The sequence below is a fragment of the Chenopodium quinoa genome, unplaced genomic scaffold (assembly GCF_001683475.1).
Source record: "Chenopodium quinoa cultivar QQ74 unplaced genomic scaffold, ASM168347v1, whole genome shotgun sequence".
NCBI classification, from domain to species: Eukaryota; Viridiplantae; Streptophyta; class Magnoliopsida; order Caryophyllales; family Amaranthaceae; genus Chenopodium; species Chenopodium quinoa.
This window is the reverse complement of record NW_018744498.1, coordinates 755,819-775,996: the sequence shown is the minus strand read 5'-3', so window position 1 is coordinate 775,996 and position 20,178 is coordinate 755,819.

The window sequence follows — 20,178 nt, the reverse complement described above, 5'->3', positions numbered from 1 at the left end:
TCTAGTATGTTTGTATATATGGGTATCGAATTCAAGTATGTTTGAGTGTTTGGGATTCCAAGACATTAATATTACTTTTTTTTTAATTTATATAATATATATCTATTTCAAGGATGAAAAATATGACATATTTGAGAAAAACTCCATCTCTAATATTCGGTTATTTGTATACCATAAATGCTACAACAAATTAAAGCTTATGCCTATTGAAATTAGTAGCCACGTTAGTCATTAGTGTCAAAAGATATTATTTGTCAGGGTAGTAATGTTGCAATGGATTTATTTACCACGGTATTATTTGTGGTAAATAAATAATTAGCTACCGTATATTGCGATGAAAAGTTTTATTAGCTACGGTTATATTTGAGGCAAAGAAGATTACTAGTCACGGTAATGTTTGTGGCAACCAAGTTAATTAGCCACAGTAGAATTTGTGGCAAAGAACTTTTAGCCACTTTAATATTCGTGGTAAGTGAATTTGTTTGCCACGTACATACACGTGGCATAAAAATCGAAATTTGATCAGCACGAGATCCATTTTCCAGTGGCAAATTTCCTAGCCACGACCTCTTGTGTCACGGGAGTACATTTCAAAATTCCCGTGGCTACACTACATTGCCACGAGAATTTTAAACTTGTGCCACGATTTACTCGTGGCATAAAGGTGAATTTGTTGTAGTGTCCTGAAATTTATTTCGGCAATGATTTAGAATGAGTGGATAAGACTCGAAACGTTCTAAGTATTTCACCTGCGTAATTTTGATTAACATTATTGTCATATGCATAAAAAAGATCTCACTGGAAAGACCATCCGTAATGAGTTAAAACATAGGATTTTTATACGTAGGAAATTTGAGGAATATCTTTCACAACTAGGATCAAAATAATGCTGCGCGAAACTGGAAAATTTTATCGATTACATAAAGCCGCTGAGGCTGCATGTAGGAACTAACGTCAGGGAACAAAGTTTAGCGCCAATAATTTGACGTTAGCACCAGGCGACATCTTCTGTCGCCAGGCGCTAAAGCCAAATTGTGGCGCTGGCCTCTGTTTGCTTGCGCCAAGTTCTTCCAATACCCAGCCAGAAATATGCGTTCTAATTTTGACTAGTTTTTAGCATTGTTTGCTCGATCTTACTTCCTTATTGGGTTTTTCTCACTTTTCTGAAACCCATATGTGTTCTACATATGGACATAACCCTATGGGAATTCATGCTCCATCTACCTGATTGAACGCTCTTAGGAATAAAGGGTACATCCGAGAATATTGAATTCACCAAACCATGGAAGCAAGTTTTCTAAACTCGCGGTGTCCCATCCACTTGCGCCAACCCTTCATGGTTAGGCTTCCGCGCGGTGCATCCAGATATTAACCATGGACCCTTTATTGACTAACTCATTGCATCCCAAACATTAGAGAACTAGAGCCATGGTTAGGTTGCAAAATCATTGCATCATGTTGTGCCTACTTGACTAATTGTGCATTATTGGTTTTGCATACTCTATATGTTTTTCCTAACAGTTTGTTTGACTTATGTTAAGATTAAATAAACTGAATTTTAACTAAAAGAATTTTGCCTAATTAATTAAATAATTTATTTGAGTAATTAAAGTCTAATAATTTAATCAGAGTTGACTTAGTACGACTTTAGGCATACCTTGTAGAGTAATAATACCAAAAGTAGTTGCAGATCGACGTTCCAGCAATGTCACCAAGATTAAAACTGCAGCGCCACTCTGTGGAGCGTAGCTCCAGGCGACAGTCCTATCGTCTGGTGTTACATTGCAAAGAGAGGCGCCAGTCCTGTCATTTTGACGACAATTCGGTTTGTTGCTCAAGTCATCACCTTATGTCTAATTGAACAGTTTTCTAGTCAATTTTGTTAATACCTTGTCAAGTCATTAATCGAGTCTAAGCACTAAGGCCCATGGTCTTACACAAGAGTCAAAGCATGTCACTTATACTCACCATATAAAGCACACACTAATGTACACCTTGACCATGTCTAAGGGAGTCTTGTATGCGCGTATTTTCCGCCATTTTTTTAGGGGGGTAAGTCGGATATTAATCCTCCAATTAAACCACTTGTTTGAACCCTATACATAACTCCCAAAAATATATACATTATTTTTGCTAAAAATATGCTCCTTATTTTCACTTTATTCTTTTTCAAAACCGTAAAGTCAAAGTCAATTTGAGTCAAGTCATTAAAATAAAAATGGTTTAATTTACAGCGCATGGTCATGAAAGAAAGGGCGTTTTTATCAAAGACAACCTTTGTATTCAAGTCCAAATTTTCGACAAACCGATCGCTCGTAAAAGGAAAGCTAAGATAATAATGGCAACTCAAGAGGAAGTTAATGAGTTCAGGAACCAATTGATTACTATGACTGATGCATTAAAGGTTTTAACCCTCAAGATCGATGATCCTGTGAAGCAACAACAGATGGACCTCATGCAAGAGATTCTGAGAAAACCGTCTAGTGACTATACATTTCACGGAATTAGCTCACAAGGGGTCTCGGTGGAGAAGGATCTTCTTCCGCAAAAGTTCAATGCCAACGACATTCCGAAATTCAAATTGACTAACAACCCTCACTTGCATCTAAGAGCCTTCGAAACAATAATGAGTATTAAGGGTATTGACAAGAAGGTGTTTCCCTCTTTGTTCTCACTATCTCTTGAAACCGTTTGCCAACAATGGTTCTTTTCTCTTGAGAAAGAAAGAACCTCTACTTGGGAGTCTATAGTAAACTCTTTCATTGATAGATACAAGTACGACATTCAAGTTGAGACAGACTATAGGGAACTTGAAATCCTCAAACAAAAGGAGGATGAAGGTTTCACCTCTTTCTTCAAGATGATTGAGGTGCCAAGTGAAAATGAATTTGTGAGGTTATTCATTAAAAACCTTCAAAAGAAGTACTCCAAGCATCTCAAATACCAGAATAATCTCCATACCTTCAAGGCCGTCTATGACATTGGAATCAATATTGAAGACGACCTGGCTAAGCTGAAAGTTGCTAGCAGTAAATCCAACAGTGGCTGGAAAGGCAAGAAGAATGACAATCCTTCTTCTTCAAAAACCACCCACTCCAACAATGTTAGTACCTTTACCTTAAGTGAAGTCCTTTCTATAAATAATCAAGGACAAAAGAAACCATTTAAGAGGAACTTTACTCCTAAAGGTATGAGTTATGACACCGCATTTGACCGATTAAATGCAAAAAGTCTTATAACTCCTATTGGACAATTTGGGAACCCACTGGTCGAGAAGAGGACAGCTAACTGGAACCCCAATGCACATTGCAAGTATTACCAAGGTAGGGGCCATCGAGAAGAGGACGGCTAACTGGAACCCCATTGCCTCTTGCCAGTAAAAATGCGAGCATTGATAGTGCACCTCTCGCTCACTCCTTAACCATATCTGATGAGGAAAACGAGGTTTATCCCTCATTTCTCATAAAGCCTATCGAAGAAATCCTTGCTATTGAAGAAGAGGAGGAAATCTTTTTTGATGCCATGGATGACTTTCCTGAACTAGAAAATAAAGAGGATATACCATTGCTTACACTGTCCATGTTGGAAGGATCAAACTTGTTGTGTGAAGCTCTCGAAGTTGCGAAGAAAGAATTAAAAGAACCTTAGAGAAAGTGTGACAAGGTTCCATCCACAAAGAAGAAACCCTTTTCTCTATAATTAATTGACAAACCCAAAAAGAGTAATAGGCTCTATACCCCAATTGGGATTCCATATGATAAAATGTTCAATATGCTCTTCGAGAGTGGCGAGGTCAAACCTCTCGAACCAAGACCATTTGAATCATTAAAAAGGACATATAGATTCTACTATCAATATCATCAATCAGGGGGTCACACTATTGAAAACTGTTTTAAATTTAAAGATTAAATTCAGAAAATGATTGATGACAAAAAGCTAGTCCAAATTCCACAAGAGGAAGACATAAGTATTAATGGAGTTTTGGACAGTGATGAAGAAGACGCTTACTTAAAAGACATGGTAGTACCTCCACCTTCAGTGTCATATGCCATGGATGAATTCTAGGTTGAAGAAGATTCATCCATAGATGTCCTCACAAGATATGGGAGAATGCAACCTCCTATTTCGGCACAACCCATACAAACTACGCAGCAAGTTCCCATACCTATCATAGAAGACAATGCTATTGTCAAACAGTTCAAGAAAATCAAGGTTAAAATGAATGTATGGAAGCTTCTAGCAACATCTCGAGAACATAGGTTGGCAGTGATGAATGCCTTGGATAAGATAGGGATAGATTCTGACACAACTCCTGAGGGGTTGGCTAACTTCCTTACGAGTGATCTCCCTATTCCTATCAACTTGATCACCTTTTCCGAAAAGGATTTACCTCAAGAAGGTGACAAGCATTATAAGGCATTAAACCTCAAGAGAATGAACGTACATATGACTCTTGTAGACAATGGATCGACCATTAATGTTTGTCCACTTAGAATTGCGAGGATGCTAGGCATAAGGGATGAAGACCTAACCCCGTCGACACAAGGAATAAGAGCTTACGACAACACTCATCGTCAAGCTCTTGGCAAGATTACTATGAATATAACGGCGGGAAAAATAGAACACGCTACTACATTAATGTTGGGACGCCCTTGGCTTCATGACTTAAAGGTCGTGCCTTCATCTCTCCACCAACAGGTAAAGGCCATAGTTGGAGGAATTCCCATTACAATCGATGCTTCACTCATGAGGATTAAAGCCATAGAAAATCCAATAATTAATGTGGAGCACGATGAAGATGATGAAGATTAGTGGGGCTTTAATTAAGAGGTTTCCTTAATCGAGGAGGATGAAAGGACCCCTCTCTGCCAGGATCCCCACTCCAATATGATAGTGAACTTTATTTTGAAAAAACAAGGACATTTTCATGGAATGACCCTAGGTAAGAAGAAAGGAATAGAAAAATCGCTTGAATCACCTGGCCTCCCTAAAATAGACACTTTCGAACTTGGTTTTGAACCGACTTGGGAAGATCTCAAGTGAGCCCAGGAAAAGTCAAAAGCACGTAGGAACGATCGCATTCAAAAGAAATAAATCCCATTGGATCAGTATCTTGTTACCCTCAATGGAAAATTCAAAAAAGAAGGAGAGGACTTTCCATGCTACGAATTTCCCGAACCTTTTCTCGTAAATGGCATTAGGCAACAGGGATTCAAAATTTTCCTAGATTGCTATTTTCTAGATGAAATCCCAACTCCTATCCACAAGGAGAAATCACCCCCATGCTTGACTTTAATGTCATGGCATTACTATTTGGGCGAGAAAAAGATGAGCCGACGTACATAGAGGATAACTCCTCGCTCATCCAAACGATCCTACAAAGAGAAATCTTTGATCCCTCAAAGCTCATCACTCCAGCGGAAGGATAACTACAAGGGTGGCGCAAGACAGTCAAGGTGACTACTCCAAGCGGAAGGAAAATCTCCATTACGACGGGGCAAGGACCGATGTTTGAAGAGTCGCCTGAGTCAGAGTCAGAGTCTTTTCTTGTAGAGTCATCTAAGTCCTTAGTTGTAGCACCCCTTTCTCCTATCTCTTTCCCTAGGATAGTTAGCAATCAAGTCCCTGAGGACATATCTCTCTTCGATGTAATGATTTCCGGATTTAAAAATATGTCTTCTGCCTCTTACTTCATGTGTTTTTCTTTAACCCAAGATGACGAGCATTGCTTAACTAACAATGAAAATGACAAAGAACTTATTAAAGCAATGGAAACACTTGAAAAGAAAACACCGATAATTGAGGAAACTGAGACAGTTGATATCTCAAATGATTCAACCAATGAAAGAAAAGTTAAAATCGGATTAACACTTAATGAACAAGAAAGAACCGACTTAATCAATTTGGTTAAAGAATTCATCGATGTATTCGCTTAATCATATGAAGATATGCCAGGTGTTAATAGAGAAATAGCTCAACACACTATACCGCTAATTCCAAGAATGAAACCTGTAAAACAAAAGTTGCGTCGAATGAAACCCGACGTAGCTCTTAAAATAAAAGAAGAAGTACAAAAACAAATAACTGTAGGTTTTATCAAGGTATCCAAATACCCCGAATGGGTCGCCAACGTCGTCCCAGTTCCGAAAAAAGATGGAAGGGTAAGAATGTGTGTCGACTATCGAGATCTAAACAAGGCAAGTCCAAAGGACGACTTCCTTTTACCACACATCGATATTCTTGTAGATAATACAGCGAATCATGCACTTCTCTCGTTCATGGATGGATAAGTAGGGTACAATCAAATTCTCATGGCAGAAGAAGACATGGAGAAAACAACTTTTATAACACCATGGGGTATTTACTGCTACACGGTATTGCCATTCAGGTTGAAAAACGCGGGTGCTACTTACCAACGAGCAGTGATTGCCTTGCTCCATGACGTGATGCATAAAGAAGTTGAGAAAATTCTTCGAAAGGATAAGAAAATATAATATGAGGTTGAATCCATTCAAGTGTGCTTTCGGAGTCACCTCAGGCAAGCTTTTGGGTTATGTCATATGCTCTAAAGAAATAGAGATAGACCCAACCAAGATCAAGGAAATCATGTCAATGCCACCGCCCAAAACCGAGAAGCAAATTTGAGGATTTATTGGTCGGTTGCAATACATAAGCAGGTTCACATCAAAATTGACAACAATATGTGAACCAATTTTCAAAACGCTTAAAAAGAATGTACCAGTAATATGGGATGACGAGTGTCAAAAGCCATTGGAAAGATCAAAGACTATCTCGCAAATCCTCCCGTATTGGCACCAGCACTTCTGGGAATACATCTTAGGTTATACTTAACAGTCACCAAAGAGACAATGGGAGCCATGCTCGCACAAGAAGTAGAAGGCAAAGAAAATGCAATCTACTATCAAAGTGAAAAGATGCTCGAGTATGAGGTAAGCTACACACCACTTGAGAAATTGTGCCTCGCATTGGTGTGGGCCACAACCAAGTTAAGACATTACATGCTCGTGCATACAGTCTTTGTAGGTTCCCGATTAAATCCACTAAAATATTTATTCGAAAAATCTACACTCAATGGGCGCATATCAAGATGGATAGTCAACTCAGCCTAATTCGATGTTAGATTCATGCCTCAAAAAGCTATCAAAGGATCTGTGGTTTCAGATTTTCTAGCGGACTTTCCAATAGAAGATTCGACGCCAATACATGACAATGAATTTTCAAACGAAGACTTGATAGTCACCGAGGACGATACTTGGAACTTATACTTCGATGGAGCCTCAAAACAAAAGTGATGTGGCGTTGGAGTATTACTAGTATCAACTAAAGAAGAGCATGTTCCAATCTCCATAAAGCTTGATTTCGACGTTACCAACATTGCTGCTGAATATGAAGCATGCGTGGTAGGCCTTGAAACAACTTTGGCATTGGGAGTGAAAAAATTACGGATATTCGGAGACTCTTCATTGATCATCAACCAGATCCCTAAAAGATGGAAAGTAAGGAGCGAAAGTCTAGCCCCTTACCAAACTTATTTGGAAACTCTCACTAATTAGTTAGAGAAGGTGGAATACACGTATCTACCTAGAGAAGAAAATCAATTTGCTGATGCCTTAACAAGACTAGCCTCAATGGTTAGGATTCCTACGAAAATCGAGCAAATGCCTCTAACTATAGAAAAAAGGCATTAACCGGCCTATATTCAAGCTATAGAAGATGATGAAGTGATCCAAGATAAAGAAGAAGAAGAAGAAGAAGAAGAAGAAGAATCGTGGTATACGGATATACTTAACTATGTCACCAAAGGAGAATACCCTCCCCATGCTGACAAAAGAGCAAAACCAGCATTAAAACTCTTGGCTTCCCAATACGTACTCATAGACAACGAGTTACACAAAAGGGTACCTAAGGGTCGAGCTCTCTTATGTGTAGAAAAAAAGGATGCTCAAAGAGCAATGAGAATAGTCCACGAAGGCATTTGTGGAGCTCACGTAAACGGCAAGATTCTATTCCAAAAGATAATGCGAGAAGGATACTATTAGACTACCATGAATAGGGATTGTCGTCCATACGTAAAAAAATGCCCTAAGTGTCAAATTTACGTCAATCTCCAACACTACGCCATGGCCATTCTCTACATGGGGAATTGACATTATTGGTAAAATCACTCCCCCAGGAACAAGAGGTCACAAATATATCATAGTAGCAATTAATTACTTCACAAAGTGGGTTGAAGCACAATCATACGCTAAACTCACTGCAAAACATGTAGCACTCTCTATTGAAAGAAATATTATTTGTCGATATAGAGTCCCAAGTGACAATGGAACTAAAAAAATATGGCATTCAACATCATCATTCTTCCCCTTATAGACCTTAGGAAAACAGAGCAGTCGAAGAGGCTAACAAAAGTTTAAAGACTATCATCGAGAAAATGACTGAAAATTACAAGGATTGGCCTGATAAACTCCACTTCGCATTGTGGGGTTATCGCACGTCAATTCGCACATCAATAGGAAATACGCCATTTTCCTTGGTTTATGGAATGGATGTCGTACAACCTGTAGAGCTAGAGATACCATCTCTACGCATTGCATTAGAAAGCAAACTCGATGAAGTTGAATGAACTAGGGAGAGATATGAGGAGCTAATTTTACTTGACGAAAAATAAGTAGAAGCTCTACATCATACTCAATGCTATCAAACTCGTATAGCTAGACATTTTAATAAGAAGGTCAAGACAAGAAACAACAAAGTAGGAGACTTGGTGTTAAAAGCATTAAGGAAGAATGTTCTAGATCAAAGGGGGAAATTTAGGCCTAATTGGTCTGGACCCTATATTGTTAAAACAATCCTATTAGGAGGTGCAGCAAAATTAACTAATATGGATGGCAATGAGTTTTCGAACATGACAAATCTTGACCAACTTAAAAATTACTACCCATAATAACTTGAGTAGGATACTCAAGAGAGCTACGTTTGGCCTGATTCCTGAAGAAAGGATACGTACGCAACCCTTTATGGGTGCGGCCACTTTATTTTACTAAAACCTCGCATCCCACACATAATAATAAATTCGACAGAAAATCGACGAGACATCGGCGTCGCAGAAAAAATCCCGGCTTCATGTCCTTTGAAGGTTTTTTCAGAAGCCACTTCTTCACATCATGAGGAAAGGAAGGAGGAACCATTTGGGTAATCACTTCCCATAAAGGTCTAGCGCTCCAATAAGCATCAAATTTATCTACTTCTTGAGACACAGGAAATTCATAGGGATGACGAAAATCCCCGGAAGGAATTGTTAGAAGTAGGCCGTACTGTCTTTTTACCCTGCAGGGATAATAAAAAGTCATTCTAGACAAGCTTGGAAGACGGCAGAAGGGTTACTTGTTGACACCAATCATCTTTTCTACTTTCCACCAAGGGATGACCTACTTGATGGTAAAATTGAAAGAGCCAAAGACCTTCTTCCACTCATGGCGCCCCATCTTAGAGAAGCAATTTGGAGTATATTTTTTAACATTGTCCGGAGGACTAATTAATTCTAGTCTTACCATTAGCCACATCTGTAAAAAAATTCAATGGAAATAAATTAATATTACAATACAAAAATATGTTTTTGATTTCTGTAATTAAAAATATTATATTTCTACCTGTAATAAAATTGGAGAGCCCCGAAAAGGTGCTTTTGGATTTTTCTTTAATTCATCAAGACTAAGCATAGTCTCTCCAACAATTAATGGCATTGGATTTTTCCTAGACTCTATCTACTCCAAAAAAGTTGATACGATTGCTTGACCCTCATTAGCTCTACCACTAGTGAGAAGAAATTGATGAAGCATTCAAAAAAGGAAAGCCCTTCTTCTATAAACATGAAAAGACTATGAAAAAGGTCTATCAAAATAATGGCGAGCAAATTCTTTCAACTTAACTATTCTACCATCTACTATATTTGTTAGATCTTTGTCTTTTAAATTAAAGAAATTCTCAAAATCCTTATAATAATATTAATTTATTCTAGGGATTACTGCAAGATCTAGTGTAGGGAAGCCTAAGATAGCACCGAATGCTTCCGGCAAAGGGCTAATTTCATCAGACCCTAATCTAAAACAATGGGTATCCACATCCCAATATTCTAAGGCGGTATGAATAAAGTCTACATCAAGATCTACCCCCTTCTCACCATAAATACCCACCATATGAAAACAGTCTAACTCTTTTCTCTCCTTGGCAGTTAGTGACCGACACCATTCATGAGTGAAGTTGGTAAAACTTTTAGAGACTAAATACATGATTATTAATAGCTCAAAAGCTAAGGTTACATTTAATCTGCTGAAATTATGAATAAAATCGGCTTGGCAGGGGGCTATTTATGCACAAAATCGGCCCAGTTTCAATCCGGAAAGGATTCGGAGTCAGCGCTCATCACGCCAGACATTGGCGCCTGACGCCAGAGCCTGGCGCCAAACGCTAAAGGTTAACGTGTGGCGCTAGCTCAAATCGCGTGGCGCCAGATGGCGTTGACGTGTCTTATCATACGAGCTTTTCAAAACCGCGTTTATTTGGCCTGACTCGAGTCTGACCAATGACTTTACGATCTTTGTTCTTTTTATACCCTTTTTCTTATTATATTTTCCCTTTTTTCTCAATTAATTTATCAATCATATTAATTATATTATTTTTTTGGATTCTATTTAGAATTAAGTTTTAAGTTTTTTGTAAATCCAATATTTTTATTTTTTCATTTTTCTTTTTGGGGGAGAAAGTCGGAACCCTCCATCAATAATAAAAACGACGTACTTTTTGCGCAAAATTAGTAATTATCACAATTCTTTGCACACACAAACATGCACATAAAAATGAAAAAAATGATAAATAAATGTTAATTAAAATAAACTCATAGTAGTATGTATATACAAATATGTCTAAATAATGAGTCTAATAAAAAAGCCCAGGAATAAACTACGTCGCCGGAGGACTTACACCCATCATCTCATAAAACCGTGCAATTCCGAGGAGTTCCAACTCCAGTCTCCTCGGGAGACGAAAAACTCAGCTTAGGACCCGTCCACTCAAGATCAACCTTAAGCTGAGGCTGCGGAGGCTGCTGCAATGACGAGCCGATCTCGTACATCCCACCACCTCTAAGAGCCGAGGTAGCCTATCCCTGGCCTACCGCTGTAGCGTGTGCACCCTCAGATGAAGAGCCTGAGCCCTCCACCGCCTCGATCCAGGCAGCCCCAGAATGACCACCCCAATCGCCAGAACTAGTACGGCGACGTCTCGAGCTAGACCTTGTCGGCTCTTTCTGCACCTCTGGTATCGTCCGGGTACAAGAAGGAACTAAGTCAGTAACAATCAAAATAAAAGTAGTAATGCTAAAATAAGAAGGGAAACTACTTCCTGAACACCGTCGTCGCGATGACACGTAGCCACATTCCTCAATTTCTATGACCACCTCACGTTAGAAATGTCAAGGACATAAAGTCAGTGATGATGCATAACATATATGGACAAAAATTTCAAATCAATAAAGCTTACCCGATTCTGGTGACGAGGAATCGACCGCTCCACGAAGCACTCACCCTCAGGAGCCGGAGGAATCATCTCCTCGATTGGCCCGTATGTCCCCTGAAAATGGATGGACATACGAGGAAGCAGGAACTCAGTAGGTCCGGCCTAACAAAAGCAAATTAGAGTCAGTAAAACATTACTTGGGGGCTACTTAACGGAAGGTAAAAGATGAAAATCATACCGCCACCTCCTCAGCCAGTACAGGGATTAGAGCTAACAAAAGCAATAGCTCCTCCTCATAGCACCACCCAGGTATCGTATAAGATCTCCAAGGGGTACCAGCTCTCTCTAAAATTCTCACCAACCACGCGGCATTAAACATGTGACACGGTGGAGAAGCAGGAACGACGAAAGTGTCTGAGGAATGCTGAATAGCAACCCTCTCTCCAGGATATGCGACATCTCCATATGTCCTTAAGAAATAGCGATGCTCAGCAGTATACTGCGCAGCTAATCTAGGAACAACCAAGCCGATCTACGGTCGGTACTACGCGTTAGGCTCCTACAAAGAATGCATGTCAGATAAGAATCCATCAAAGGTAATACGAAAGTATTAAAATATGCAAAAAGAACCATACCGAGATGATCTGATCTCGGACATAAGCGGTAGACATCCCAGCGCGGCAGCCTCCCTAAGAGGCACTCACTAAAAATCTGCGCGGCGATGGTCTTGCCGGCGCAACCGAGGGAAAGTACTCGTAAAACCAGATCTACAAAAGGCAAAAAATATCAGCAAGTGCTAACAAAAGCTTAGAGCTAAAATTTATGGGAGATAAAGTATACATCTACAACTCTCCAGAAGCCGGACAGAGCGACGTTCCCCGTGAAGGATCGGTGTCGACACGAGTCTCGTAACGCTCGAACAAAGTCAGCATAAGCCAAGCTGGCCCAGTCATAAGTCCCGATCAAGAGAAGATCACGGACCGCAGGTAGGTAGTAAAGCAGTACTCTACTACCCTTGTTAGGGGGTAACGTCCCTGACAGCAAGATAAGCACAAAGATGCGCACCCGATGCTCTCGGATGGTCGCGTCATCCTCGAAGGCCGCCGCTAGAGTCGAACAGCGAATCCCCTTGGCACTTAACTGAGTCGACTCTATCTCAGCACGAGCCCGAACAGCAATTGGACCCAACAGCTCCTGGACCTCAGGAGAAAAGACGTTGATCTCGTTGTCAAACGGCAACGCAACATAACTAAACTCCAGTCCCGTAATAAGACAGAAGTCGGTCGGGGTGACCATCATCTCACCCCAAGGAAAGTAGAAAAAGTTGGTGGTGTCCCAAAAGAAGTCCACCAGGGTACGAGCCATGTGTTGACCCCCGCTAGAGGCAATCATGGCCTCCGAGTTCTCAAACAGCGCAGTCAACCCGCAAGACTCCCAAAGAAGTCTCACCTCTCTGTCAATTTCGATGTACATCTTGTAAAGGTTGTCAAGTTGTCGCAGCCTTAACCATGGTAGCGCGTCCTACCAACTTTGATCCCACGTCGCACCTTCTTAGAAATATGGTGAACGGGGGAGAGTACAGAGTCCGCTCATCCCAGTCAAGGAGGGGACCAAGAGAAGTGGATGGGTCGGCGTCGTCTTCTACGGGCTTGTGCTCCCGTCGTACGTCTCGGGACCGCAAACCCGAGCCTCGTTTTCTAGACATGCTACATTGTGCAAAATCATCATAAATTAAGGTCCTATAGTACTAAAACAGAGCACAATTTCAAATCAAGCATATACGGCATTTTTCAAGAATCCAAACAATTTCTTGCAATTCTATGGTAATTATAGTGACAAATTGGACAATAATTGCTAGCAAAAACATCAAGAACAGGCCACATTGTATTCCCGACCTTAAGAGGTCCAAAAATGGTGATTTGTTCGTTTCTTCACCGAATTGAGTCAAACAAGTCTCAAATTACTCCCAAGGCAATATATAAACATAATCAAACAACTTTATGGCATAAAATTTGACAAACAAAGAGAATTAAGCAATTCAAGTTTCGAATTTTCAAGAAATTCGTGAACAAACATGCGCCAAGTTCATCAAAACCGGAGTGAGTTTGGAGAAAACTTACATAGATCAGGAAAATGGATTAGATAAGCTTTGATTTTCAACAAATTTGAGCGAATTCGGTTGAGAAACGAGCAAGAACGAGTAAATTGAAGCTTTGCGGCGATTCTTGAGCAAAAATGAGCAGCAATCGCGAAAATGAAGAGGAAAGGGGTATTTATTGAAATCCCAACTCTAGTTCCAAGCGACATGCCTTGGCGCCAGACGATAAGGCTTAGCGCCTGACGCTAGTGCCAGCGCCTGGCGCTAGAGCCATAAATGTGGCGCCAACAATATTTCTGCGACGACAGACTATTCAACCACTTAGTACGGTTATTTCGACCTCTTGCAACATTTTGGGTTCCTTGGTATGCTAGTTAGCCCCTGTAAGCAATTTGACATGATTTAGTAATCGGCTCGATTACAATTGCATGAAGTGATCGACCTGATGAATGATCGTCTTACTTAGCTTAAAGCGCCTAAGTATTGTCTCATCGCAAAGCACCGACATAATGGTTCATACAGAAAAGGCACCGACATATTGGTTCAAAATTCAGCAGAAGGCACCGACATACAGGTTCAAAAGAAGCAAAAGCATCGACGTACTAGCATAGCGGAAGCAAAGTTCAAGCGAGCATTCAAAGATCGATAAGCGTGGGTCTTCAGTAATTTTCCTCGAAATATTATTGCAACGAATAAGGATAACTTCCGGAGAGGATATCTTTGGCAGCGTTCCGTAGCTTGCGGAGAGTTGTCACAAACAACTGGAGGTGATTTCAAGCGAAGTTGTCTTCGATCGTGTTCCCTAGCTTGCGGAAGATGGTCACAAAGTGCTAGAAGGTGTTTTCAAGCGAAGCAATCTTCGATGGGGTTCTCTAGCTTGCAGAAGTCTATCATGGAAGAATTGGAGGCAGTTACAAGCATAACAGTCTTCAGGCGGCATTCTCTAGCTTGTAGGAGGTCGTCAAAAATACAAAAATACAGCAATACAGCAGCAGATTGGTTACCTTCAGAGACGTGTGCTCGATGGTGCAAGATCTGTAATTCATAACTCTTTTATATGTTTCAACTGATGCTAGTTTGCAGGTATTGGCGTTACAAGAGTGATCTAGGATCGCAGAACGTTCTAAGTCATTCTCCATCTCTATCGATACTTTGACTTTTGTTTTCGAAACTTGCGTTTCTCCAAGCTCAATCAAAGTTGGAGCTTCTGTAGAAACCCATTTGTGTCTCCCCAAAACCAAACCCAGTGATGAGTACCTTTCGCGTTGAATCATAATCGAATGAAGTGAAAGTGTGGAAAGTCTAGTGTTGTGGATAATTTTAATTTCTTTTCTCTTCTCTCTGTTTTTGAAAACCTATTTTAAAAATTAGAAAATCCATTTTGGTTTGGTCCATATCGAGAGTCCAAAAATAGTATAGTTGGATAGGGCTTGAAAATAGCTTTCCAACGATATATTATAAGCCCAATTCCGATGAATAATGAGGAAGTTATGGCTGAATTAATAAACTAGGCCCGGTTTGATACTTATATGCGGCCTAATGAACTAGAGGAGGGCCTAATATGGATTTATCATTCCTAATGATATTAGAATTGATTTTAATCTTCTAGATTCTTCTAGAAAATTCTTTTCATTCCTATTTCAATTAGCATTAATAAATTGACTTTGATTGACTTTTTAGAGTTTTAATCAGAATAAAAGAGTGTTTTTTAGGAAAATACGATTTTGCCCTTCTGTACGGCTTAATTTTATCTGAATTAAGAAAATGCGTGAAAATAATAATTAACGCCTGGCGCTAATGCTTGGCGCATGGCGCTAGCTTTAACGTCTGGCGCTAGTGTTTAGTGTCTGGCGCTAACTTCTTTTATCCTCGTCGAACCTCTGATTTGTTTTTCTATCTGTTTGGCTGATTTTCTCTATAAATAGCCTCCTAAAATCTCCGTTTTTCATCACTAACTCTCTAATTCTCTTTTCTCTCTAAGATAAAGCTCTCTCTCTCTCTCTCTTTTCTAAACTAGCCTTCTCTCAAACAAAGTTTCGTGTTCACAAGACCAAGAAACACCTAGCATAATTCGAAGTTGCCTTCGTCCTAGACGTGAAAGGTTTTAATTTCTAAGGGTTTGGTCACAAATCTCTTTTTCAATTATTATTTAATTTAATTGTTCGTTTATTATTTTTCTTGAAGTTACTAACGCGTTTATTTTGTTATTAGAAAGAGGTACGAGGCATCCAAAAAGTCTAGGTTGTTATTATGATTCCTAATGTCATGTTAGGATATTTTATTGCTTCCTAGTATCATGTTTAGGGTAACGACTACATGCTAGGGTTTTTTATTAATCTTTTTAGTATCATGCCTAGGATCTTGCTATTATTATATTTTAACATGATTATCATGATTATTAATTATTATTATAATTATTATTATGTTACTTGATTATTATTTTTATTGCTTGATTACACCTTTTATGCATGTTTAAAGGGAATTGATAATTGTAATCACGCTTAATAAGATAATTAATAATCTGGCTTAGGGTTAATATGATTATAATTCAAGTGATCGCCAAATAATTTATTTGTGTAGTGATATTCAACCAACATAGATAAACAGGTTTAGGGTTAATCCTATTGATTGCATGTTAATCAGAAAACGCACATGAATACGATCAGAATAAAGTAGAGGCCTATTATTAGGGCAAGTTCAATCTCTTTTAGGTTGGATTTATACCTTCATCCCCGAACTACTAGTCATGGTTCCAGACCTATTGGAGTTAACGATCTCCTTGAACCTTAAGGGGTGTAACCTTCACCCTGTGAACGGTTTACAAGTTCCTAAAACTTGTTGGCGACTCTTTTGCTCTATCTTTTTTCGCTTTGGACGCCACCGTACTATAATGTATGATCATAGTGAGTTTCAAGTTAGGGGTAATGCTAGAAATATTCCCTACAACCACCTATGGTCTACGATTTGTATTCTCCTCATTTCATGACCCGACCCTCTTCGGAGGTCAAGCGGCATACAACAATGTCCAATCACTAAACTGACAGCTTCGTTTGCTCCTCCTAGGTGAACAACCTTCTGCGTTCACCCGGGAAATAATCGAGGCGGCATACCCGGCCAAGGTTAAAAATGTGTTTGTAGGTACTTATGACGGTACCTCCAACCCGAAAGATCACCTCATGGATTACACCAACCTCATGTATTTGCAGGGGTTAGATGATGCCACTTGGTGTCGATGTTTTCCAGCTACATTGAAGGGCATTGCCTAATAGTTGTTTGGAAACCTGCCAGTCGGCTCCATTGATAATTTCAAGAAGCTTGCCTTCTTGTTTGCTTCCAACTTCTCAATGAACATACCTGTGAAGAAAACAAGTTTTGACTTGAGCACCATTAAGCAAGGAGAGAGAGAAGGATTACGCTCCTATATCAGGAGGTTCAAGGACTGTCTGACGAAGCAGCCATTACAAACTTCTTTAAGGGTCTGAGACATGTCGACCTTTAAGTTTGACCTTGTCAGAAAAGGGGATTTTCCCTTGCAGGCGACATTGAGGGAGGCGGAAAGCTATATTCAAGCAACCGACCTCTATTCACCTAGTAGCAAGTCGGACTCAAAGAAGTCTGACAAAAAAAAAAAGACAGTCGGCCTGCTCAGCCGACGAAGAAAAAAGAAGCGAGCAAGAAAAAAAAAAAGAAGTCTGGGCAGTGAGTGATTCTGACCAGCCGTCCCAGAAGAAAAAGAAAGAGTTTAAACCGTACGTCCCTTAGTACGAGTTTAACAGGGACTGCAACTCCATCCTCATGGAGATCAAGGACCGGCTGTCTCTAGAGAAGCCTAATCCAATGAAAAGTTCCATTCAATCAAGGAACAACAACAAATTATATCAATACCATGAGGAAGTTGGCCATGACACCAACGACTGCTTTAGCCATCAACGGGTGATGGACCGTCTGGCTGACATGGGAATGTTAAAGTCCTACATTCCTAAGTCCAAGGGGACAAATAATAAGAACACGGGGGCAGTCATCTAAGTCACCTGGTCGTCAAATTCTTGGTCGTTGAGCAACTGACCACCTATAACATCATCCTAGGCCGTCCAACCCTCAACGGAGCCAAGGCTGTAATCATTCCTTCTCTTATGCTCATTAAGTATAAGAGAGATGATGGCTCTGTTGGTTCCTTTAATGGGGATCAAAAGATGGCCCGAGAGTGCTACCTCCTAGCCGTTAAGGATACTGTGGCCCCAGACAGCCAAGGGCAAGAACCAATAGACCTTGACAATGTGAAGGATGCCGGTCCAGCCCCACCAGCAACCGGGAAGAAAAGAAAGGCTCATCAGCTGGTGGAGGTGAAGAAAGAGAAAAAATAGCAATCACTGATCGAGGAACGGTCAGATGAGCTTTGTCCCTAACCCGCTGGAGAACATATTAATATACCTCTGGACGACAACCGTCCAGAGTGTACTGTTAAGGTTAGGACGGTTGCTTATGCTAAGATGGGTGCAGACCTGCACCTATTGCTGAAAGAATTCAAAGACATTTTTGCCTTTGAAGTGGAAGAGATGCTAGGCGTCAGCCCGGATATTGCTTTCCAAAAACTCGCCATGGATCCAAAAAAGAAGCCCCTTCGGCAAAAGAAAATAAATCACGACGAGGAAAGAAGTCAGGCGGCAGCTGCCGAAGTAAAAAAGCTACTGGAAGCTAGGTTCGTTCAGCCATGTAATTTCCCCGACAAGGTGGCGAATGTTGTACTTGTAAAGAAGTCAAATGGTACCTGGCGTATGTGTGTTGATTACACAGACCTCAATAAGGCATGTCCAAAGGACAGTTATCTGCTTCCAAAGATCAACAGTCTAGTCGATTCTACAGCCAAGAATGCCTTAATGAGTTTTATGGATGCCTACTCCGGCTTCAATCAGATACCGCTGTGGAAAAAAGATCAAGAGAAGACGGCTTTCGTCACTAATTAGGGGTTATTCTGTTACACTGTGATGTCGTTTGGCTTGAAAAATGCGTCGTCTACATTCCAACGGATGATTAATACGGTCTTCCTTAATCAAATTGGGAGGAATGTGGAGGCGTACATTGATGACATGTTAGTTAAATTCAACCAGTAGGCGGATCACCTTGCTGATCTCCGAGAAACCTTCACCACACTCAAACAACATAAGGTCATGTTAAATCCAAAGAAATGCGTCTTTGGTGTTGAGTCTAGTAAGTTTTTTGGATTCCTTATTGACCAAAGGAGGATAGAGGATAAGCCGGAGAAGATACATGCGGTAATTGACATGAAGTCACACCGCACTGTTAAGGAAGTACAGAAACTAACCGGTTGCCTGGCGGCACTGGGGAGGTTCCTCAGCTAGTCAGGTGACAAATGCCTTTACTTCTTCCAAGGAATTAGGAAGGAGACTACATTTGAATGAGGGGATGATGCTGAGGTGGCCTTTCAAAAGATAAAAGAACATTTGCACTCTTTTCCAAGGCTGGTTAGCCCTCTACCCAAAGAGACGTTATACATGCTCCTAGCCGTCTTAGACCATGCCCTCAGTGCTGTTTTTATTTATTGACAGAGACGGCATCCATCTTTCGGTCTATTTTATTAGCCATGTGCTAAAAACTGCTGAACTCCGATACCCAATGGTTGAAAATTTTGGTCTTTCTTTATATATGGCATTCAAGAAACTGAAGTCGTACTTTCTGGTACATCCGGTTGTAATTTACACCGATTAGCCCCTCAAGCGGCCAATGTCTACCTTGGAGTCATTCGACAGTATGTTGAAATGGGCTATTGAAATGCAAATTCTTGAACTCACTTTTGAACCCAGAAAGGTAGTGTAAGTTCAGGCATTTGCCGACTTCATTGTTGAAATGACACGAACGGTTCCTCCGGATAACATTGATCAGGTTTGGAAACTGTATGTAGATGGGAGCTCGACGAAGAACGGCTATGGTGCAGGAATTATATATGAGTTCCCTGAGGGGGACAGATTTGAATATGCACTGCGGTTTAAGTTTCAAGCCTCGAATAACGAGGCGTAATACAAAGCCCTGGTAGCTGGAATCCGCATGTGTAAGGCAGCAGAGGCAATTAAAATTGATGCCTACTTTGATTCATAGTTGGTTGTATGCAAGTAAGAGGGAAAATATAAGGCAACTCATCCGGCTATGATCAAGTATCTTCAGGCAGTCAAAGAAGAGGCTAGGGCACTTGAAGAATTCCGTCTGAGTCAAGTGCCCAGGTCAGATAACAACCAGGCGGATGCATTGTCCAAACTAGCATCTTCCGCCTGCTGTGATACGCCTCGATCAGTCTTTTGGGAATTTCTAGTAAAAAGAAGTATATATGAAGAACCCATTGGAATCCTTGACTGAAGCTCCACCTGGATGTATAGCATCCGGGCATATTTGACATACAACACACTTCCTTATTCACCACAAGAGGCAGTCGTCATGAACGAACGAGTAGCAAATCTCGAGATGAGTAATGGAGAGCACTTCAAGGCGTGTTTCCTTAAACCTCTATTGAAGTGTGTTACCCCAGAAAAGGA